The sequence below is a fragment of the Ambystoma mexicanum genome, chromosome 5p (assembly GCF_040938575.1).
Source record: "Ambystoma mexicanum isolate Mex_15411 chromosome 5p, UKY_AmexF1_1, whole genome shotgun sequence".
In the NCBI taxonomy this organism is placed as follows: Eukaryota; Metazoa; Chordata; class Amphibia; order Caudata; family Ambystomatidae; genus Ambystoma; species Ambystoma mexicanum.
Window position 1 is genome coordinate 740,836,045 of NC_090930.1, and position 23,206 is coordinate 740,859,250.

Sequence of the window (23,206 nt, forward strand, 5' to 3'; positions counted from 1 at the left end):
TTACATTTACAGTTCTATTTGGGATGCACCGCCTTTTCATAAACTGAGTACTCTTCCGGAGTATTTCTAACTTATGTAGGTGTTTTGGGGGTGTTACGTGCCTTTGTATGACTGCTGCAAACCACTTGATATTAGACATTGATTGGAAACGACATAAAAAATCCTGACACATATTGTAAGCGGACATAAAATGACCTATATTAGCTAATATAAGTAAACAGACATCACTCCCCCCTCCCCACAAAAAGGGATGTATGCGTACACAAAAAATAAAAATGAAAAACAAGCAACTACTGCAGTTAAAATCTAAAAATGTAAATTCAGTTACATGATCATGACTCGGAAGGGGAAGTTAAAAAGTAAAAAAACACACGGTAGGAGAGAGGTTAGCTTTACATGCCATGAGGGAGGAAGAGGTCTTCCAAGCACTGTTGTGTATGTTGGTCAATCCCTCTGAAACGCAAAAGGGATGTGCACATAGAAATCAAAGCAGAGTCATCCAGAGAGACTATTTAATTCTTTTTTTTTCAAATTCTCAAAAGGAAGCTGCTATCAAATTGAACTATTCATCACAGCCACTGCTAGGAAATCTATGTGCATAAAATGCCAATACACCCAAAGGAAAACAAAATATAGCTATAACATGTCAGATTACTAAATTCAGAGTCCAGCCTACTAACCATTAGACCATGGAACCTAAATACTTCCGCAAATGCTGAACTTCATTATGCCAAAACAGAGGCAGTCAGAAACAATATTTAATATTGCTTAATCATATGCCTCAAGAGGAAGAATTTGATCTACATGCTCTATAAAGCACAGAGATTGCTATAGCACAACGTCAATCGACAACATCGCTGTGTTTGTATGATATCAGTCAATTGGGACTATGAATCTGTAAAAATTGTAAATGTGCTCTATATTACCATTTCTGATTCAACGCTCTCAGGTGCATCTTGCAAGGGTTCCATGGTGTAATGGTTAGTACTTTGGACTTTGAATCCAACGATCCGAGTTCAAGTCTCGGTGGGACCGTTATCTTGCTCTTACACTCCATTTTCTAATTTCTCAAATTACAATTCAACAGAGTTAATATTCAGAAGTTCAGTCGACTCTCTCTGCACGACATTACATTTAAATGCACTTTGGTGCCTGATACCAATACAGTGATGCAACTACATATCGTTAATGTACAATCCCTAAGGTCAATCAGAGTGGGCACCCAGATATCTCTCAGAAACATTTTCCACAGATGAATAATGTCCAACCTTAACTCTATGAAAAGAAAAATGTACACACTATGTGCAGTAGATTCTCTGCTCACTGGAACATGCAGAAACAACATTGATGTGAAAAGATTGGAAAAAGCCCTATTTTATTAACATTAAAAAATGTTATACAATTATTTTGGTGAATCATATTCACTTTCACAATCATTCCTATGTTTCAAGCAATTTGATGGTCTTATTAAATGTGTAAAAAATGTAATTCTTTGAGTTGACAAACTGTATGGAGAGCAAACTTTTTATAACTTACAAGAGTTATGAGTTCTAGAAAGTAGTGCATTTACTGATCAAGTGCCCTTGTTTAAATGTACTTACTTTATTTGGATCACACCTTTCTCGAAAGAAGAAATAAACTCTAAATTATCAGGAAACAATTCAACTGATTTTAGGGGCCTCCTGGGCTTTCAATGCAAATCGCAGAGATCAAAAGCCAGTTTAATAGCCATTATACCTTGGAGCTTTGGAGATATGAGAGTGGGCAGTTTCTTTGTGGCAAACGAGAGTCATCCCCAGAAACTATTAATATTCTTTGGTCAATGAAGACTGCCATCAAAGTGGGCTGTAAAGCAAAGCTATTGCTGTTATATCTATCTGCAAATGAAAGGCAACTCTAAAAGAGAAGCAGCCCCAAGGTCCCACCGAGACTTGAACTCGGATCGCTGGATTCAGAGTCCAGAGTGCTAACCATTACACCATGGAACCCACATATTCAGTAGCATGATGCACTTCATTCTGGAAAAACAGAGCACATCAGAGAAAATATGTAATATTCCTATATCATTAGACTCCAGAGGAAGAATTTGATCCAAATGAGACATGAAGCCAATACTTTGCGATTGCACAGCATCCAACAGCAACAGTGCTGCTTCGATATAATATCAGTAAACGGTTACTATAGGTCAGTAAAAATCTTGACTGTGCCCTATATTCTCATTGCCCTTATGAAGCTCTGCTCAACAAGGGTTCCATGGTGTAATGGTTAGCACTTTGGACTTTGAATCCAGCGATCCGAGTTCAAGTCTCGGTGGAACCTCTCTCTTGCTCTAACACACTTTGTCTCCTTGTTGTCTTAAATTATAGGCCAAAGATAGTAATATTCATAAGGTTAGTGGTGTAGGGTATTCATTTTCGCTCTCACTCTCTGGCATAACTTTTCATAAAAATCCACTTTTGTGCCTAGCACCTTAACCTTTATGCATTTTTTTTAAATGTATGAACAGTGAGGTCTTTCTGAGTCGATGGGCAGATCTGCATCGGAAACATACATAAAAGATTTGAAATTTTCAAACTTAACTCAATGTTAAGAAACATGCTCAATCTGTGACCCAATGGATTCTCTTTTTACTTGAAGATGCAGCAACAACATTAATAATACCATTTTGGGAAAAGCAGCTCTATTGTATCGCCATTCTCTTTCAAAATTGTTAAAGGGTTAATCCTATGAAAAGCGACCACATTCAGAATCAATGATATTAATCAAGCGTCTTAACAGCCTTTACATGTTTGTAAAATGAAGGTATCAGTTTGAGATGAAAAATAGAACGAAGAACACACTTTTCTTAATTCACAAAAGGCCTGAGGTGTATAAATACTGTTTGTACCGACCAAGGGCCCATTCGTGAATGTACTTACTTTAGTTGGATCATACCTTTCTTCAAAGAAGACATCCACAATAAACGATAAGGGAAAGGTTCGACTGATGGTAAACTCTTACAGAGATTTGAATGCAAATTATTGGATTCAACCTCCAGGGTGCTACCATTACACCATGGGTCTTTCACACCACAGAAAGTGGTGGGTTTCATTGTGGCTAAAGAGCGTCATCCATGGAAAATCTTTCTTTTTTCAAATGCACCCAGGGAATAATGCTATGAAAGTGGGCGACACAGCAGCGTCATTGCTATTAAAACAAGACACTGAGAGGAAAACAAACACAGTAATTCCCAAGGTCCCACCGAGATTTGAACTCGGATCGCTGGATTCAGAGTCCAGAGTGCTAACCATTACACCATGGAAACTACATACTTAGTGACATGATGAACGTCATTGCAGCAAAAAAAGAGCCTTTTAGAGAATGTATGCAATATTCTTTTATCTTATGCCTCCAGAGGAAGAATCCTATCCAAATGAGCTGTAAAGCAAAGAGTTTGCTATTGCGCAACAACCAACTAAACAGTTCCACATTTGCATAATATCCGTGGGCTAGGAATATGAGTTTGTTAAAATGATGCATGAGATCTCGATTCTCATTTCTGTTACAACTCTGTCAGGTTGCACCAGCAAGGGGCCCATGGTGTAATGGTTAGCAAAGAACATTACTGAAGGGCCCCTCGGCCAGCCAGAAAGCCAAAATGGAGAGAACGGGCATGAACTGGTTGTGAATGAGCTTCAAAATGCGTTCACAGGTAATTGAACTGGTGATCTCCTCAGTTTATACACCTGGAACTCCTGTCAATAGCAACAGTCGGCAGCTGGGTTGCCAGACATTTCGTCGAAAAAAATTTGTCGACAGGACAATTGGTCGAAACCATTTGGTCGAAAACCAAATGGTCGAATTGCTTTGTTTTTTATTTTCACATTTTTTTTTGGGGGAGGGGTTTGGGGGGGTCCCCCCAACCCCCTTTTTTTCTAAAAACCCCTTTTTTTCCCTAAACTACAACCTAAAAAATATATATATAAATAAATAAAAAAACGACCATTTGGCTTTCGACCAAATTACGTCGACCAAATGTCTTTCGACGAAATGTCCGGACAGCGGCAGCTGGTCTGTGTCAGTAATGGCAATTTGATTTTGCCATTTTCACAACTCCCTAATAAATGAACACAATGTTCCATTTGTAGGCACAGTTACATGCTATGGTATGTATACCATGCTTAATAACCACCATAGGAGGCTCAGAGCACCATCCGCATTCTTACGTACAAAACATGTAAGGAAATAATCAGATCTTTTGCTCTGCAGGAGTCAGGCTTCTTTAAAGCCTGACAAAGTTTCAGAGTGCCATTGTAAACTGAGGCATGATGAAACCATGCCCAAGAACCCAGGCAGGTTAAACCCTTCCACTCATGCCCCTAGGCCCCGAGCGGCCACGAACGGCCAGGTTCTATAGACAGGGCAGCTGGCATGGATTATGGACACTTTTAACATAGGGTGGTTTTTCAACCTTATCTCTTCTGGGAGCAAAGCGCTGGACAGGGTTTCCTGTACGTTTTTGAGGTTCGCAGGGATCTATGTGTGGATGTTTCTTGGTGTGAAAAGCATGACACCTTTTGGGGTGACACCAGGCTCTTCTGGGAGTTAATTTGCATAATCTCTACTTTCTATTTTATGTGACATGGGCTGCAGTTACATTGTTCTGTTAATAGAGGGCAACACACAGGTCATAGTTTCAAACAGGGGTGCACAGTCTGCTTGCTAGCTTACATTTACAGTTCTATTTGGGATTCACCGCCTTTTCATAAACTGAGTACTCTTCCGGAGGATTTCTAACTTATGTAGGTGTTTTGGGGGTGTTACGTGCCTTTGTATGACTGCTGCAAACCACTTGATATTAGACATTGATTGGAAACGACATAAAAAATCCTGACACATATTGTAAGCGGACATAAAATGACCTATATTAGCTAATATAAGTAAACAGACATCACTCCCCCCTCCCCACAAAAAGGGATGTATGCGTACACAAAAAATAAAAATGAAAAACAAGCAACTACTGCAGTTAAAATCTAAAAATGTAAATTCAGTTACATGATCATGACTCGGAAGGGGAAGTTAAAAAGTAAAAAAACACACGGTAGGAGAGAGGTTAGCTTTACATGCCATGAGGGAGGAAGAGGTCTTCCAAGCACGGTTGTGTATGTTGGTCAATCCCTCTGAAACGCAAAAGGGATGTGCACATAGAAATCAAAGCACAGTCATCCAGAGAGACTATTTAATTCTTTTTTTTTCAAATTCTCAAAAGGAAGCTGCTATCAAATTGAACTATTCATCACAGCCACTGCTAGGAAATCTATGTGCATAAAATGACAATACACCCAAAGGAAAACAAAATATAGCTATAACATGTCAGATTACTAAATTCAGAGTCCAGCCTACTAACCATTAGACCATGGAACCTAAATACTTCCGCAAATGCTGAACTTCATTATGCCAAAACAGAGGCAGTCAGAAACAATATTTAATATTGCTTAATCATATGCCTCAAGAGGAAGAATTTGATCTACATGCTCTATAAAGCACAGAGATTGCTATAGCACAACGTCAATCGACAACATCGCTGTGTTTGTATGATATCAGTCAATTGGGACTATGAATCTGTAAAAATTGTAAATGTGCTCTATATTGCCATTTCTGATTCAACGCTCTCAGGTGCATCTTGCAAGGGTTCCATGGTGTAATGGTTAGCACTTTGGACTTTGAATCCAACGATCCGAGTTCAAGTCTCGGTGGGACCGTTATCTTGCTCTTACACTCCATTTTCTAATTTCTCAAATTACAATTCAACAGAGTTAATATTCAGAAGTTCAGTCGACTCTCTCTGCACGACATTACATTTAAATGCACTTTGGTGCCTGATACCAATACAGTGATGCAACTACATATCGTTAATGTACAATCCCTAAGGTCAATCAGAGTGGGCACCCAGATATCTCTCAGAAACATTTTCCACAGATGAATAATGTCCAACCTTAACTCTATGAAAAGAAAAATGTACACACTATGTGCAGTAGATTCTCTGCTCACTGGAATATGCAGAAACAACATTGATGTGAAAAGATTGGAAAAAGCCCTATTTTATTAACATTAAAAAATGTTATACAATTATTTCGGTGAATCATATTCACTTTCACAATCATTCCTATGTTTCAAGCAATTTGATGGTCTTATTAAATGTGTAAAAAATGTAATTCTTTGAGTTGACAAACTGTATGGAGAGCAAACTTTTTATAACTTACAAGAGTTATGCGTTCTAGAAAGTAGTGCATTTACTGATCAAGTGCCCTTGTTTAAATGTACTTACTTTATTTGGATCACACCTTTCTCGAAAGAAGAAATAAACTCTAAATTATCAGGAAACAATTCAACTGATTTTAGGGGCCTCCTGGGCTTTCAATGCAAATCGCTGAGATCAAAAGCCAGTTTAATAGCCATTATACCTTGGAGCTTTGGAGATATGAGAGTGGGCAGTTTCTTTGTGGCAAAAGAGAGTCATCCCCAGAAACTATTAATATTCTTTGGTCAAAGAAGACTGCCATCAAAGTGGGCTGTAAAGCAAAGCTATTGTTGTTATATCTATCTGCAAATGAAAGGCAACTCTAAAAGAGAAGCAGCCCCAAGGTCCCACCGAGACTTGAACTCGGATCGCTGGATTCAGAGTCCAGAGTGCTAACCATTACACCATGGAACCCACATATTCAGTAGCATGATGCACTTCATTCTGGAAAAACAGAGCACATCAGAGAAAATATGTAATATTCCTATATCATTAGACTCCAGAGGAAGAATTTGATCCAAATGAGACATGAAGCCAATACTTTGCGATTGCACAGCATCCAACAGCAACAGTGCTGCTTCGATATAATATCAGTAAACGGTTACTAAAGGTCAGTAAAAATCTTGACTGTGCCCTATATTCTCATTGCCCTTATGAAGCTCTGCTCAACAAGGGTTCCATGGTGTAATGGTTAGCACTTTGGACTTTGAATCCAGCGATCCGAGTTCAAGTCTCGGTGGAACCTCTCTCTTGCTCTAACACACTTTGTCTCCTTGTTGTCTTAAATTATAGGCCAAAGATAGTAATATTCATAAGGTTAGTGGTGTAGGGTATTCATTTTCGCTCTCACTCTCTGGCATAACTTTTCATAAAAATCCCCTTTTGTGCCTAGCACCTTAACCTTTATGCATTTTTTTTAAATGTATGAACAGTGAGGTCATTCTGAGTCGATGGGCAGATCTGCATCGGAAACATACATAAAAGATTTGAAATTTTCAAACTTAACTCAATGTTAAGAAACATGCTCAATCTGTGACCCAATGGATTCTCTTTTTACTTGAAGATGCAGCAACAACATTAATAATACCATTTTGGGAAAAGCAGCTCTATTGTATCCCCATTCTCATTCAAAATTGTTAAAGGGTTAATCCTATGAAAAGCGACCACATTCAGAATCAATGATATTAATCAAGCGTCTTAACAGCCTTTACATGTTTGTAAAATTAAGGTATCAGTTTGAGATGAAAAATAGAACGAAGAACACACTTTTCTTAATTCACAAAAGGCCTGAGGTGTATAAATACTGTTTGTACCGACCAAGGGCCCATTCGTGAATGTACTTACTTTAGTTGGATCATACCTTTCTTCAAAGAAGACATCCACAATAAACGATAAGGGAAAGGTTCGACTGATGGTAAACTCTTACAGAGATTTGAATGCAAATTATTGGATTCAACCTCCAGGGTGCTACCATTACACCATGGGTCTTTCACACCACAGAAAGTGGTGGGTTTCATTGTGGCTAAAGAGCGTCATCCATGGAAAATCTTTCTTTTTTCAAATGCACCCAGGGAATAATGCTATGAAAGTGGGCGACACAGCAGCGTCATTGCTATTAAAACAAGACACTGAGAGGAAAACAAACACAGTAATTCCCAAGGTCCCACCGAGATTTGAACTCGGATCGCTGGATTCAGAGTCCAGAGTGCTAACCATTACACCATGGAACCTACATACTGAGTGACATGATGAACGTCATTGCAGCAAAAAAAGAGCCTTTTAGAGAATGTATGCAATATTCTTTTATCTTATGCCTCCAGAGGAAGAATCCTATCCAAATGAGCTGTAAAGCAAAGAGTTTGCTATTGCGCAACAACCAACTAAACAGTTCCACATTTGCATAATATCCGTGGGCTAGGAATATGAGTTTGTTAAAATGATGCATGAGATCTCGATTCTCATTTCTGTTACAACTCTGTCAGGTTGCACCAGCAAGGGGCCCATGGTGTAATGGTTAGCAAAGAACATTACTGAAGGGCCCCTCGGCCAGCCAGAAAGCCAAAATGGAGAGAACGGGCATGAACTGGTTGTGAATGAGCTTCAAAATGCGTTCACAGGTAATTGAACTGGTGATCTCCTCAGTTTATACACCTGGAACTCCTGTCAATAGCAACAGTCGGCAGCTGGGTTGCCAGACATTTCGTCAAAAAAAATGTGTCGACAGGACAATTGGTCGAAACCATTTGGTCGAAAACCAAATGGTCGAATTGCTTTGTTTTTTATTTTCACATTTTTTTTGGGGGGGGGGCTTGGGGGGGTCCCCCCAACCCCCTTTTTTTCTAAAAACCCCTTTTTTTCCCTAAACTACAACCTAAAAAATATATATATAAATAAATAAAAAAAACGACCATTTGGCTTTCGACCAAATTACGTCGACCAAATGTCTTTCGACCAAATGTCTTTCGATGAAATGTCCGGACAGCGGCAGCTGGTCTGTGTCAGTAATGGCAATTTGATTTTGCCATTTTCACAACTCCCTAATAAATGAACAAAATGTTCCATTTGTAGGCACAGTTACATGCTATGGTATGTATACCATGCTTAATAACCACCATAGGAGGCTCAGAGCACCATCCGCATTCTTACGTACAAAACATGTAAGGAAATAATCAGATCTGTTGCTCTGCAGGAGTCAGGCTTCTTTAAATCCTGACAAAGTGGCAGAGTGCCATTGTAAACTGAGGCATGATGAAACCATGCCCAAGAACCCAGGCAGGTTAAACCCTTCCACTCATGCCCCTAGGCCCCGAACGGCCAGGTTCTATAGACAGGGCAGCTGGCATGGATTATGGACACTTTTAACATAGGGTGGTTTTTCAACCTTATCTCCTCTGGGAGCAAAGCGCTGGACAGGGTTTCCTGTACGTTTTTGAGGTTCGCAGGGATCTATGTGTGGATGTTTCTTGGTGTGAAAAGCATGACACCTTTTGGGGTGACACCAGGCTCTTCTGGGAGTTAATTTGCATAATCTCTACTTTCTATTTTATGTGACATGGGCTGCAGTTACATTGTTCTGTTAATAGAGGGCAACACACAGGTCATAGTTCCAAACAGGGGTGCACAGTCTGCTTGCTAGCTTACATTTACAGTTCTATTTGGGATTCACCGCCTTTTCATAAACTGAGTACTCTTCCGGAGTATTTCTAACTTATGTAGGTGTTTTGGGGGTGTTACGTGCCTTTGTATGACTGCTGCAAACCACTTGATATTAGACATTGATTGGAAACGACATAAAAAATCCTGACACATATTGTAAGCGGACATAAAATGACCTATATTAGCTAATATAAGTAAACAGACATCACTCCCCCCTCCCCACAAAAAGGGATGTATGCGTACACAAAAAATAAAAATGAAAAACAAGCAACTACTGCAGTTAAAATCTAAAAATGTAAATTCAGTTACATGATCATGACTCGGAAGGGGAGGTTAAAAAGTAAAAAAACACACGGTAGGAGAGAGGTTAGCTTTACATGCCATGAGGGAGGAAGAGGTCTTCCAAGCACTGTTGTGTATGTTGGTCAATCCCTCTGAAACGCAAAAGGGATGTGCACATAGAAATCAAAGCAGAGTCATCCAGAGAGACTATTTAATTCTTTTTTTTTCAAATTCTCAAAAGGAAGCTGCTATCAAATTGAACTATTCATCACAGCCACTGCTAGGAAATCTATGTGCATAAAATGACAATACACCCAAAGGAAAACAAAATATAGCTATAACATGTCAGATTACTAAATTCAGAGTCCAGCCTACTAACCATTAGACCATGGAACCTAAATACTTCCGCAAATGCTGAACTTCATTATGCCAAAACAGAGGCAGTCAGAAACAATATTTAATATTGCTTAATCATATGCCTCAAGAGGAAGAATTTGATCTACATGCTCTATAAAGCACAGAGATTGCTATAGCACAACGTCAATCGACAACATCGCTGTGTTTGTATGATATCAGTCAATTGGGACTATGAATCTGTAAAAATTGTAAATGTGCTCTATATTACCATTTCTGATTCAACGCTCTCAGGTGCATCTTGCAAGGGTTCCATGGTGTAATGGTTAGCACTTTGGACTTTGAATCCAACGATCCGAGTTCAAGTCTCGGTGGGACCGTTATCTTGCTCTTACACTCCATTTTCTAATTTCTCAAATTACAATTCAACAGAGTTAATATTCAGAAGTTCAGTCGACTCTCTCTGCACGACATTACATTTAAATGCACTTTGGTGCCTGATACCAATACAGTGATGCAACTACATATCGTTAATGTACAATCCCTAAGGTCAATCAGAGTGGGCACCCAGATATCTCTCAGAAACATTTTCCACAGATGAATAATGTCCAACCTTAACTCTATGAAAAGAAAAATGTACACACTATGTGCAGTAGATTCTCTGCTCACTGGAACATGCAGAAACAACATTGATGTGAAAAGATTGGAAAAAGCCCTATTTTATTAACATTAAAAAATGTTATACAATTATTTTGGTGAATCATATTCACTTTCACAATCATTCCTATGTTTCAAGCAATTTGATGGTCTTATTAAATGTGTAAAAAATGTAATTCTTTGAGTTGACAAACTGTATGGAGAGCAAACTTTGTATAACTTACAAGAGTTATGCGTTCTAGAAAGTAGTGCATTTACTGATCAAGTGCCCTTGTTTAAATGTACTTACTTTATTTGGATCACACCTTTCTCGAAAGAAGAAATAAACTCTAAATTATCAGGAAACAATTCAACTGATTTTAGGGGCCTCCTGGGCTTTCAATGCAAATCGCTGAGATCAAAAGCCAGTTTAATAGCCATTATACCTTGGAGCTTTGGAGATATGAGAGTGGGCAGTTTCTTTGTGGCAAAAGAGAGTCATCCCCAGAAACTATTAATATTCTTTGGTCAAAGAAGACTGCCATCAAAGTGGGCTGTAAAGCAAAGCTATTGCTGTTATATCTATCTGCAAATGAAAGGCAACTCTAAAAGAGAAGCAGCCCCAAGGTCCCACCGAGACTTGAACTCGGATCGCTGGATTCAGAGTTCAGAGTGCTAACCATTACACCATGGAACCCACATATTCAGTAGCATGATGCACTTCATTCTGGAAAAACAGAGCACATCAGAGAAAATATGTAATATTCCTATATCATTAGACTCCAGAGGAAGAATTTGATCCAAATGAGACATGAAGCCAATACTTTGCGATTGCACAGCATCCAACAGCAACAGTGCTGCTTCGATATAATATCAGTAAACGGTTACTATAGGTCAGTAAAAATCTTGACTGTGCCCTATATTCTCATTGCCCTTATGAAGCTCTGCTCAACAAGGGTTCCATGGTGTAATGGTTAGCACTTTGGACTTTGAATCCAGCGATCCGAGTTCAAGTCTCGGTGGAACCTCTCTCTTGCTCTAACACACTTTGTCTCCTTGTTGTCTTAAATTATAGGCCAAAGATAGTAATATTCATAAGGTTAGTGGTGTAGGGTATTCATTTTCGCTCTCACTCTCTGGCATAACTTTTCATAAAAATCCCCTTTTGTGCCTAGCACCTTAACCTTTATGCATTTTTTTTAAATGTATGAACAGTGAGGTCATTCTGAGTCGATGGGCAGATCTGCATCGGAAACATACATAAAAAATTTGAAATTTTCAAACTTAACTCAATGTTAAGAAACATGCTCAATCTGTGACCCAATGGATTCTCTTTTTACTTGAAGATGCAGCAACAACATTAATAATACCATTTTGGGAAAAGCAGCTCTATTGTATCCCCATTCTCTTTCAAAATTGTTAAAGGGTTAATCCTATGAAAAGCGACCACATTCAGAATCAATGATATTAATCAAGCGTCTTAACAGCCTTTACATGTTTGTAAAATGAAGGTATCAGTTTGAGATGAAAAATAGAACGAAGAACACACTTTTCTTAATTCACAAAAGGCCTGAGGTGTATAAATACTGTTTGTACCGACCAAGGGCCCATTCGTGAATGTACTTACTTTAGTTGGATCATACCTTTCTTCAAAGAAGACATCCACAATAAACGATAAGGGAAAGGTTCGACTGATGGTAAACTCTTACAGAGATTTGAATGCAAATTATTGGATTCAACCTCCAGGGTGCTACCATTACACCATGGGTCTTTCACACCACAGAAAGTGGTGGGTTTCATTGTGGCTAAAGAGCGTCATCCATGGAAAATCTTTCTTTTTTCAAATGCACCCAGGGAATAATGCTATGAAAGTGGGCGACACAGCAGCGTCATTGCTATTAAAACAAGACACTGAGAGGAAAACAAACACAGTAATTCCCAAGGTCCCACCGAGATTTGAACTCGGAACGCTGGATTCAGAGTCCAGAGTGCTAACCATTACACCATGGAACCTACATACTGAGTGACATGATGAACGTCATTGCAGCAAAAAAAGAGCCTTTTAGAGAATGTATGCAATATTCTTTTATCTTATGCCTCCAGAGGAAGAATCCTATCCAAATGAGCTGTAAAGCAAAGAGTTTGCTATTGCGCAACAACCAACTAAACAGTTCCACATTTGCATAATATCCGTGGGCTAGGAATATGAGTTTGTTAAAATGATGCATGAGATCTCGATTCTCATTTCTGTTACAACTCTGTCAGGTTGCACCAGCAAGGGGCCCATGGTGTAATGGTTAGCAAAGAACATTACTGAAGGGCCCCTCGGCCAGCCAGAAAGCCAAAATGGAGAGAACGGGCATGAACTGGTTGTGAATGAGCTTCAAAATGCGTTCACAGGTAATTGAACTGGTGATCTCCTCAGTTTATACACCTGGAACTCCTGTCAATAGCAACAGTCGGCAGCTGGGTTGCCAGACATTTCGTCAAAAAAAATGTGTCGACAGGACAATTGGTCGAAACCATTTGGTCGAAAACCAAATGGTCGAATTGCTTTGTTTTTTATTTTCACATTTTTTTTGGGGGGGGGGTTTGGGGGGGTCCCCCCAACCCCCTTTTTTTCTAAAAACCCCTTTTTTTCCCTAAACTACAACCTAAAAAATATATATATAAATAAATAAAAAAAACGACCATTTGGCTTTCGACCAAATTACGTCGACCAAATGTCTTTCGACCAAATGTCTTTCGATGAAATGTCCGGACAGCGGCAGCTGGTCTGTGTCAGTAATGGCAATTTGATTTTGCCATTTTCACAACTCCCTAATAAATGAACAAAATGTTCCATTTGTAGGCACAGTTACATGCTATGGTATGTATACCATGCTTAATAACCACCATAGGAGGCTCAGAGCACCATCCGCATTCTTACGTACAAAACATGTAAGGAAATAATCAGATCTTTTGCTCTGCAGGAGTCAGGCTTCTTTAAATCCTGACAAAGTGGCAGAGTGCCATTGTAAACTGAGGCATGATGAAACCATGCCCAAGAACCCAGGCAGGTTAAACCCTTCCACTCATGCCCCTAGGCCCCGAACGGCCAGGTTCTATAGACAGGGCAGCTGGCATGGATTATGGACACTTTTAACATAGGGTGGTTTTTCAACCTTATCTCCTCTGGGAGCAAAGCGCTGGACAGGGTTTCCTGTACGTTTTTGAGGTTCGCAGGGATCTATGTGTGGATGTTTCTTGGTGTGAAAAGGATGACACCTTTTGGGGTGACAACAGGCTCTTCTGGGAGTTAATTTGCATAATCTCTACTTTCTATTTTATGTGACATGGGCTGCAGTTACATTGTTCTGTTAATAGAGGGCAACACACAGGTCATAGTTCCAAACAGGGGTGCACAGTCTGCTTGCTAGCTTACATTTACAGTTCTATTTGGGATGCACCGCCTTTTCATAAACTGAGTACTCTTCCGGAGTATTTCTAACTTATGTAGGTGTTTTGGGGGTGTTACGTGCCTTTGTATGACTGCTGCAAACCACTTGATATTAGACATTGATTGGAAACGACATAAAAAATCCTGACACATATTGTAAGCGGACATAAAATGACCTATATTAGCTAATATAAGTAAACAGACATCACTCCCCCCTCCCCACAAAAAGGGATGTATGCGTACACAAAAAATAAAAATGAAAAACAAGCAACTACTGCAGTTAAAATCTAAAAATGTAAATTCAGTTACATGATCATGACTCGGAAGGGGAAGTTAAAAAGTAAAAAAACACACGGTAGGAGAGAGGTTAGCTTTACATGCCATGAGGGAGGAAGAGGTCTTCCAAGCACTGTTGTGTATGTTGGTCAATCCCTCTGAAACGCAAAAGGGATGTGCACATAGAAATCAAAGCAGAGTCATCCAGAGAGACTATTTAATTCTTTTTTTTTCAAATTCTCAAAAGGAAGCTGCTATCAAATTGAACTATTCATCACAGCCACTGCTAGGAAATCTATGTGCATAAAATGCCAATACACCCAAAGGAAAACAAAATATAGCTATAACATGTCAGATTACTAAATTCAGAGTCCAGCCTACTAACCATTAGACCATGGAACCTAAATACTTCCGCAAATGCTGAACTTCATTATGCCAAAACAGAGGCAGTCAGAAACAATATTTAATATTGCTTAATCATATGCCTCAAGAGGAAGAATTTGATCTACATGCTCTATAAAGCACAGAGATTGCTATAGCACAACGTCAATCGACAACATCGCTGTGTTTGTATGATATCAGTCAATTGGGACTATGAATCTGTAAAAATTGTAAATGTGCTCTATATTACCATTTCTGATTCAACGCTCTCAGGTGCATCTTGCAAGGGTTCCATGGTGTAATGGTTAGTACTTTGGACTTTGAATCCAACGATCCGAGTTCAAGTCTCGGTGGGACCGTTATCTTGCTCTTACACTCCATTTTCTAATTTCTCAAATTACAATTCAACAGAGTTAATATTCAGAAGTTCAGTCGACTCTCTCTGCACGACATTACATTTAAATGCACTTTGGTGCCTGATACCAATACAGTGATGCAACTACATATCGTTAATGTACAATCCCTAAGGTCAATCAGAGTGGGCACCCAGATATCTCTCAGAAACATTTTCCACAGATGAATAATGTCCAACCTTAACTCTATGAAAAGAAAAATGTACACACTATGTGCAGTAGATTCTCTGCTCACTGGAACATGCAGAAACAACATTGATGTGAAAAGATTGGAAAAAGCCCTATTTTATTAACATTAAAAAATGTTATACAATTATTTTGGTGAATCATATTCACTTTCACAATCATTCCTATGTTTCAAGCAATTTGATGGTCTTATTAAATGTGTAAAAAATGTAATTCTTTGAGTTGACAAACTGTATGGAGAGCAAACTTTTTATAACTTACAAGAGTTATGCGTTCTAGAAAGTAGTGCATTTACTGATCAAGTGCCCTTGTTTAAATGTACTTACTTTATTTGGATCACACCTTTCTCGAAAGAAGAAATAAACTCTAAATTATCAGGAAACAATTCAACTGATTTTAGGGGCCTCCTGGGCTTTCAATGCAAATCGCTGAGATCAAAAGCCAGTTTAAAAGCCATTATACCTTGGAGTTTTGGAGATATGAGAGTGGGCAGTTTCTTTGTGGCAAAAGAGAGTCATCCCCAGAAACTATTAATATTCTTTGGTCAAAGAAGACTGCCATCAAAGTGGGCTGTAAAGCAAAGCTATTGCTGTTATATCTATCTGCAAATGAAAGGCAACTCTAAAAGAGAAGCAGCCCCAAGGTCCCACCGAGACTTGAACTCGGATCGCTGGATTCAGAGTCCAGAGTGCTAACCATTACACCATGGAACCCACATATTCAGTAGCATGATGCACTTCATTCTGGAAAAACAGAGCACATCAGAGAAAATATGTAATATTCCTATATCATTAGACTCCAGAGGAAGAATTTGATCCAAATGAGACATGAAGCCAATACTTTGCGATTGCACAGCATCCAACAGCAACAGTGCTGCTTCGATATAATATCAGTAAACGGTTACTATAGGTCAGTAAAAATCTTGACTGTGCCCTATATTCTCATTGCCCTTATGAAGCTCTGCTCAACAAGGGTTCCATGGTGTAATGGTTAGCACTTTGGACTTTGAATCCAGCGATCCGAGTTCAAGTCTCGGTGGAACCTCTCTCTTGCTCTAACACACTTTGTCTCCTTGTTGTCTTAAATTATAGGCCAAAGATAGTAATATTCATAAGGTTAGTGGTGTAGGGTATTCATTTTCGCTCTCACTCTCTGGCATAACTTTTCATAAAAATCCACTTTTGTGCCTAGCACCTTAACCTTTATGCATTTTTTTTAAATGTATGAACAGTGAGGTCATTCTGAGTCGATGGGCAGATCTGCATCGGAAACATACATAAAAGATTTGAAATTTTCAAACTTAACTCAATGTTAAGAAACATGCTCAATCTGTGACCCAATGGATTCTCTTTTTACTTGAAGATGCAGCAACAACATTAATAATACCATTTTGGGAAAAGCAGCTCTATTGTATCGCCATTCTCTTTCAAAATTGTTAAAGGGTTAATCCTATGAAAAGCGACCACATTCAGAATCAATGATATTAATCAAGCGTCTTAACAGCCTTTACATGTTTGTAAAATGAAGGTATCAGTTTGAGATGAAAAATAGAACGAAGAACACACTTTTCTTAATTCACAAAAGGCCTGAGGTGTATAAATACTGTTTGTACCGACCAAGGGCCCATTCGTGAATGTACTTACTTTAGTTGGATCATACCTTTCTTCAAAAAAGACATCCACAATAAACGATAAGGGAAAGGTTCGACTGATGGTAAACTCTTACAGAGATTTGAATGCAAATTATTGGATTCAACCTCCAGGGTGCTACCATTACACCATGGGTCTTTCACACCACAGAAAGTGGTGGGTTTCATTGTGGCTAAAGAGCGTCATCCATGGAAAATCTTTCTTTTTTCAAATGCACCCAGGGAATAATGCTATGAAAGTGGGCGACACAGCAGCGGCATTGCTATTAAAACAAGACACTGAGAGGAAAACAAACACAGTAATTCCCAAGGTCCCACCGAGATTTGAACTCGGATCGCTGGATTCAGAGTCCAGAGTGCTAACCATTACACCATGGAACCTACATACTTAGTGACATGATGAACGTCATTGCAGCAAAAAAAGAGCCTTTTAGAGAATGTATGCAATATTCTTTTATCTTATGCCTCCAGAGGAAGAATCCTATCCAAATGAGCTGTAAAGCAAAGAGTTTGCTATTGCGCAACAACCAACTAAACAGTTCCACATTTGCATAATATCCGTGGGCTAGGAATATGAGTTTGTTAAAATGATGCATGAGATCTCGATTCTCATTTCTGTTACAACTCTGTCAGGTTGCACCAGCAAGGGGCCCATGGTGTAATGGTTAGCAAAGAACATTACTGAAGGGCCCCTCGGCCAGCCAGAAAGCCAAAATGGAGAGAACGGGCATGAACTGGTTGTGAATGAGCTTCAAAATGCGTTCACAGGTAATTGAACTGGTGATCTCCTCAGTTTATACACCTGGAACTCCTGTCAATAGCAACAGTCGGCAGCTGGGTTGCCAGACATTTCGTCAAAAAAAATGTGTCGACAGGACAATTGGTCGAAACCATTTGGTCGAAAACCAAATGGTCGAATTGCTTTGTTTTTTATTTTCACATTTTTTTTGGGGGGGGGGTTTGGGGGGGTCCCCCCAACCCCCTTTTTTTCTAAAAACCCCTTTTTTTCCCTAAACTACAACCTAAAAAATATATATATAAATAAATAAAAAAAACGACCATTTGGCTTTCGACCAAATTACGTCGACCAAATGTCTTTCGACGAAATGTCTTTCGACGAAATGTCCGGACAGCGGCAGCTGGTCTGTGTCAGTAATGGCAATTTGATTTTGCCATTTTCACAACTCCCTAATAAATGAACAAAATGTTCCATTTGTAGGCACAGTTACATGCTATGGTATGTATACCATGCTTAATAACCACCATAGGAGGCTCAGAGCACCATCCGCATTCTTACGTACAAAACATGTAAGGAAATAATCAGATCTTTTGCTCTGCAGGAGTCAGGCTTCTTTAAAGCCTGACAAAGTGGCAGAGTGCCATTGTAAACTGAGGCATGATGAAACCATGCCCAAGAACCCAGGCAGGTTAAACCCTTCCACTCATGCCCCTAGGCCCCGAACGGCCAGGTTCTATAGACAGGGCAGCTGGCATGGATTATGGACACTTTTAACATAGGGTGGTTTTTCAACCTTATCTCCTCTGGGAGCAAAGCGCTGGACAGGGTTTCCTGTACGTTTTTGAGGTTCGCAGGGATCTATGTGTGGATGTTTCTTGGTGTGAAAAGCATGACACCTTTTGGGGTGACACCAGGCTCTTCTGGGAGTTAATTTGCATAATCTCTACTTTCTATTTTATGTGACATGGGCTGCAGTTACATTGTTCTGTTAATAGAGGGCAACACACAGGTCATAGTTCCAAACAGGGGTGCACAGTCTGCTTGCTAGCTTACATTTACAGTTCTATTTGGGATTCACCGCCTTTTCATAAACTGAGTACTCTTCCGGAGTATTTCTAACTTATGTAGGTGTTTTGGGGGTGTTACGTGCCTTTGTATGACTGCTGCAAACCACTTGATATTAGACATTGATTGGAAACGACATAAAAAATCCTGACACATATTGTAAGCGGACATAAAATGACCTATATTAGCTAATATAAGTAAACAGACATCACCCCCCCCCCTCCCCACAAAAAGGGATGTATGCGTACACACAAAATAAAAATGAAAAACAAGCAACTACTGCAGTTAAAATCTAAAAATGTAAATTCAGTTACATGATCATGACTCGGAAGGGGAAGTTAAAAAGTAAAAAAACACACGGTAGGAGAGAGGTTAGCTTTACATGCCATGAGGGAGGAAGAGGTCTTCCAAGCACTGTTGTGTATGTTGGTCAATCCCTCTGAAACGCAAAAGGGATGTGCACATAGAAATCAAAGCAGAGTCATCCAGAGAGACTATTTAATTCTTTTTTTTTCAAATTCTCAAAAGGAAGCTGCTATCAAATTGAACTATTCATCACAGCCACTGCTAGGAAATCTATGTGCATAAAATGACAATACACCCAAAGGAAAACAAAATATAGCTATAACATGTCAGATTACTAAATTCAGAGTCCAGCCTACTAACCATTAGACCATGGAACCTAAATACTTCCGCAAATGCTGAACTTCATTATGCCAAAACAGAGGCAGTCAGAAACAATATTTAATATTGCTTAATCATATGCCTCAAGAGGAAGAATTTGATCTACATGCTCTATAAAGCACAGAGATTGCTATAGCACAACGTCAATCGACAACATCGCTGTGTTTGTATGATATCAGTCAATTGGGACTATGAATCTGTAAAAATTGTAAATGTGCTCTATATTACCATTTCTGATTCAACGCTCTCAGGTGCATCTTGCAAGGGTTCCATGGTGTAATGGTTAGCACTTTGGATTTTGAATCCAACGATCCGAGTTCAAGTCTCGGTGGGACCGTTATCTTGCTCTTACACTCCATTTTCTAATTTCTCAACTTACAATTCAACAGAGTTAATATTCAGAAGTTCAGTCGACTCTCTCTGCACGACATTACATTTAAATGCACTTTGGTGCCTGATACCAATACAGTGATGCAACTACATATCGTTAATGTACAATCCCTAAGGTCAATCAGAGTGGGCACCCAGATATCTCTCAGAAACATTTTCCACAGATGAATAATGTCCAACCTTAACTCTATGAAAAGAAAAATGTACACACTATGTGCAGTAGATTCTCTGCTCACTGGAACATGCAGAAACAACATTGATGTGAAAAGATTGGAAAAAGCCCTATTTTATTAACATTAAAAAATGTTATACAATTATTTTGGTGAATCATATTCACTTTCACAATCATTCCTATGTTTCAAGCAATTTGATGGTCTTATTAAATGTGTAAAAAATGTAATTCTTTGAGTTGACAAACTGTATGGAGAGCAAACTTTTTATAACTTACAAGAGTTATGCGTTCTAGAAAGTAGTGCATTTACTGATCAAGTGCCCTTGTTTAAATGTACTTACTTTATTTGGATCACACCTTTCTCGAAAGAAGAAATAAACTCTAAATTATCAGGAAACAATTCAACTGATTTTAGGGGCCTCCTGGGCTTTCAATGCAAATCGCTGAGATCAAAAGCCAGTTTAAAAGCCATTATACCTTGGAGTTTTGGAGATATGAGAGTGGGCAGTTTCTTTGTGGCAAAAGAGAGTCATCCCCAGAAACTATTAATATTCTTTGGTCAAAGAAGACTGCCATCAAAGTGGGCTGTAAAGCAAAGCTATTGCTGTTATATCTATCTGCAAATGAAAGGCAACTCTAAAAGAGAAGCAGCCCCAAGGTCCCACCGAGACTTGAACTCGGATCGCTGGATTCAGAGTCCAGAGTGCTAACCATTACACCATGGAACCCACATATTCAGTAGCATGATGCACTTCATTCTGGAAAAACAGAGCACATCAGAGAAAATATGTAATATTCCTATATCATTAGACTCCAGAGGAAGAATTTGATCCAAATGAGACATGAAGCCAATACTTTGCGATTGCACAGCATCCAACAGCAACAGTGCTGCTTCGATATAATATCAGTAAACGGTTACTATAGGTCAGTAAAAATCTTGACTGTGCCCTATATTCTCATTGCCCTTATGAAGCTCTGCTCAACAAGGGTTCCATGGTGTAATGGTTAGCACTTTGGACTTTGAATCCAGCGATCCGAGTTCAAGTCTCGGTGGAACCTCTCTCTTGCTCTAACACACTTTGTCTCCTTGTTGTCTTAAATTATAGGCCAAAGATAGTAATATTCATAAGGTTAGTGGTGTAGGGTATTCATTTTCGCTCTCACTCTCTGGCATAACTTTTCATAAAAATCCACTTTTGTGCCTAGCACCTTAACCTTTATGCATTTTTTTTAAATGTATGAACAGTGAGGTCATTCTGAGTCGATGGGCAGATCTGCATCGGAAACATACATAAAAGATTTGAAATTTTCAAACTTAACTCAATGTTAAGAAACATGCTCAATCTGTGACCCAATGGATTCTCTTTTTACTTGAAGATGCAGCAACAACATTAATAATACCATTTTGGGAAAAGCAGCTCTATTGTATCGCCATTCTCTTTCAAAATTGTTAAAGGGTTAATCCTATGAAAAGCGACCACATTCAGAATCAATGATATTAATCAAGCGTCTTAACAGCCTTTACATGTTTGTAAAATGAAGGTATCAGTTTGAGATGAAAAATAGAACGAAGAACACACTTTTCTTAATTCACAAAAGGCCTGAGGTGTATAAATACTGTTTGTACCGACCAAGGGCCCATTCGTGAATGTACTTACTTTAGTTGGATCATACCTTTCTTCAAAAAAGACATCCACAATAAACGATAAGGGAAAGGTTCGACTGATGGTAAACTCTTACAGAGATTTGAATGCAAATTATTGGATTCAACCTCCAGGGTGCTACCATTACACCATGGGTCTTTCACACCACAGAAAGTGGTGGGTTTCATTGTGGCTAAAGAGCGTCATCCATGGAAAATCTTTCTTTTTTCAAATGCACCCAGGGAATAATGCTATGAAAGTGGGCGACACAGCAGCGGCATTGCTATTAAAACAAGACACTGAGAGGAAAACAAACACAGTAATTCCCAAGGTCCCACCGAGATTTGAACTCGGATCGCTGGATTCAGAGTCCAGAGTGCTAACCATTACACCATGGAACCTACATACTTAGTGACATGATGAACGTCATTGCAGCAAAAAAAGAGCCTTTTAGAGAATGTATGCAATATTCTTTTATCTTATGCCTCCAGAGGAAGAATCCTATCCAAATGAGCTGTAAAGCAAAGAGTTTGCTATTGCGCAACAACCAACTAAACAGTTCCACATTTGCATAATATCCGTGGGCTAGGAATATGAGTTTGTTAAAATGATGCATGAGATCTCGATTCTCATTTCTGTTACAACTCTGTCAGGTTGCACCAGCAAGGGGCCCATGGTGTAATGGTTAGCAAAGAACATTACTGAAGGGCCCCTCGGCCAGCCAGAAAGCCAAAATGGAGAGAACGGGCATGAACTGGTTGTGAATGAGCTTCAAAATGCGTTCACAGGTAATTGAACTGGTGATCTCCTCAGTTTATACACCTGGAACTCCTGTCAATAGCAACAGTCGGCAGCTGGGTTGCCAGACATTTCGTCAAAAAAAATGTGTCGACAGGACAATTGGTCGAAACCATTTGGTCGAAAACCAAATGGTCGAATTGCTTTGTTTTTTATTTTCACATTTTTTTTGGGGGGGGGGTTTGGGGGGGTCCCCCCAACCCCCTTTTTTTCTAAAAACCCCTTTTTTTCCCTAAACTACAACCTAAAAAATATATATATAAATAAATAAAAAAAACGACCATTTGGCTTTCGACCAAATTACGTCGACCAAATGTCTTTCGACGAAATGTCTTTCGACGAAATGTCCGGACAGCGGCAGCTGGTCTGTGTCAGTAATGGCAATTTGATTTTGCCATTTTCACAACTCCCTAATAAATGAACAAAATGTTCCATTTGTAGGCACAGTTACATGCTATGGTATGTATACCATGCTTAATAACCACCATAGGAGGCTCAGAGCACCATCCGCATTCTTACGTACAAAACATGTAAGGAAATAATCAGATCTTTTGCTCTGCAGGAGTCAGGCTTCTTTAAAGCCTGACAAAGTGGCAGAGTGCCATTGTAAACTGAGGCATGATGAAACCATGCCCAAGAACCCAGGCAGGTTAAACCCTTCCAC

The 23,206-nt window shown here is 39.2% G+C and overlaps 20 non-coding genes across 20 annotated transcripts; 10 read left to right on the forward strand and 10 right to left on the reverse strand.

Annotated features, from left to right (window-relative positions):
* The first annotated feature begins 963 nt into the window (after positions 1 to 963).
* On the forward strand, positions 964 to 1,035 carry TRNAQ-UUG (transfer RNA glutamine (anticodon UUG)). The gene has a single exon. It is a non-coding gene; the product is annotated as a tRNA-Gln (tRNA).
* Positions 1,036 to 1,916: 881 nt separating this feature from the next.
* On the reverse strand, positions 1,917 to 1,988 carry TRNAQ-CUG (transfer RNA glutamine (anticodon CUG)). Its single transcript has one exon. It is a non-coding gene; the product is annotated as a tRNA-Gln (tRNA).
* A 259-nt stretch (positions 1,989 to 2,247) lies between these two features.
* TRNAQ-UUG (transfer RNA glutamine (anticodon UUG)) lies at positions 2,248 to 2,319 on the forward strand. Its single transcript has one exon. It is a non-coding gene; the product is annotated as a tRNA-Gln (tRNA).
* Positions 2,320 to 3,232: 913 nt separating this feature from the next.
* Positions 3,233 to 3,304, reverse strand: TRNAQ-CUG (transfer RNA glutamine (anticodon CUG)). The gene has a single exon. It is a non-coding gene; the product is annotated as a tRNA-Gln (tRNA).
* A 2,365-nt stretch (positions 3,305 to 5,669) lies between these two features.
* TRNAQ-UUG (transfer RNA glutamine (anticodon UUG)) lies at positions 5,670 to 5,741 on the forward strand. Its single transcript has one exon. It is a non-coding gene; the product is annotated as a tRNA-Gln (tRNA).
* Positions 5,742 to 6,622: 881 nt separating this feature from the next.
* TRNAQ-CUG (transfer RNA glutamine (anticodon CUG)) lies at positions 6,623 to 6,694 on the reverse strand. The gene has a single exon. It is a non-coding gene; the product is annotated as a tRNA-Gln (tRNA).
* Positions 6,695 to 6,953: 259 nt separating this feature from the next.
* On the forward strand, positions 6,954 to 7,025 carry TRNAQ-UUG (transfer RNA glutamine (anticodon UUG)). Its single transcript has one exon. It is a non-coding gene; the product is annotated as a tRNA-Gln (tRNA).
* Positions 7,026 to 7,938: 913 nt separating this feature from the next.
* Positions 7,939 to 8,010, reverse strand: TRNAQ-CUG (transfer RNA glutamine (anticodon CUG)). The gene has a single exon. It is a non-coding gene; the product is annotated as a tRNA-Gln (tRNA).
* A 2,370-nt stretch (positions 8,011 to 10,380) lies between these two features.
* Positions 10,381 to 10,452, forward strand: TRNAQ-UUG (transfer RNA glutamine (anticodon UUG)). Its single transcript has one exon. It is a non-coding gene; the product is annotated as a tRNA-Gln (tRNA).
* An 881-nt stretch (positions 10,453 to 11,333) lies between these two features.
* TRNAQ-CUG (transfer RNA glutamine (anticodon CUG)) lies at positions 11,334 to 11,405 on the reverse strand. Its single transcript has one exon. It is a non-coding gene; the product is annotated as a tRNA-Gln (tRNA).
* Positions 11,406 to 11,664: 259 nt separating this feature from the next.
* Positions 11,665 to 11,736, forward strand: TRNAQ-UUG (transfer RNA glutamine (anticodon UUG)). Its single transcript has one exon. It is a non-coding gene; the product is annotated as a tRNA-Gln (tRNA).
* Positions 11,737 to 12,649: 913 nt separating this feature from the next.
* TRNAQ-CUG (transfer RNA glutamine (anticodon CUG)) lies at positions 12,650 to 12,721 on the reverse strand. The gene has a single exon. It is a non-coding gene; the product is annotated as a tRNA-Gln (tRNA).
* Positions 12,722 to 15,091: 2,370 nt separating this feature from the next.
* On the forward strand, positions 15,092 to 15,163 carry TRNAQ-UUG (transfer RNA glutamine (anticodon UUG)). Its single transcript has one exon. It is a non-coding gene; the product is annotated as a tRNA-Gln (tRNA).
* Positions 15,164 to 16,044: 881 nt separating this feature from the next.
* TRNAQ-CUG (transfer RNA glutamine (anticodon CUG)) lies at positions 16,045 to 16,116 on the reverse strand. Its single transcript has one exon. It is a non-coding gene; the product is annotated as a tRNA-Gln (tRNA).
* A 259-nt stretch (positions 16,117 to 16,375) lies between these two features.
* Positions 16,376 to 16,447, forward strand: TRNAQ-UUG (transfer RNA glutamine (anticodon UUG)). Its single transcript has one exon. It is a non-coding gene; the product is annotated as a tRNA-Gln (tRNA).
* Positions 16,448 to 17,360: 913 nt separating this feature from the next.
* Positions 17,361 to 17,432, reverse strand: TRNAQ-CUG (transfer RNA glutamine (anticodon CUG)). Its single transcript has one exon. It is a non-coding gene; the product is annotated as a tRNA-Gln (tRNA).
* Positions 17,433 to 19,804: 2,372 nt separating this feature from the next.
* Positions 19,805 to 19,876, forward strand: TRNAQ-UUG (transfer RNA glutamine (anticodon UUG)). Its single transcript has one exon. It is a non-coding gene; the product is annotated as a tRNA-Gln (tRNA).
* Positions 19,877 to 20,757: 881 nt separating this feature from the next.
* On the reverse strand, positions 20,758 to 20,829 carry TRNAQ-CUG (transfer RNA glutamine (anticodon CUG)). Its single transcript has one exon. It is a non-coding gene; the product is annotated as a tRNA-Gln (tRNA).
* A 259-nt stretch (positions 20,830 to 21,088) lies between these two features.
* Positions 21,089 to 21,160, forward strand: TRNAQ-UUG (transfer RNA glutamine (anticodon UUG)). The gene has a single exon. It is a non-coding gene; the product is annotated as a tRNA-Gln (tRNA).
* Positions 21,161 to 22,073: 913 nt separating this feature from the next.
* Positions 22,074 to 22,145, reverse strand: TRNAQ-CUG (transfer RNA glutamine (anticodon CUG)). The gene has a single exon. It is a non-coding gene; the product is annotated as a tRNA-Gln (tRNA).
* Positions 22,146 to 23,206: the final 1,061 nt, after the last annotated feature.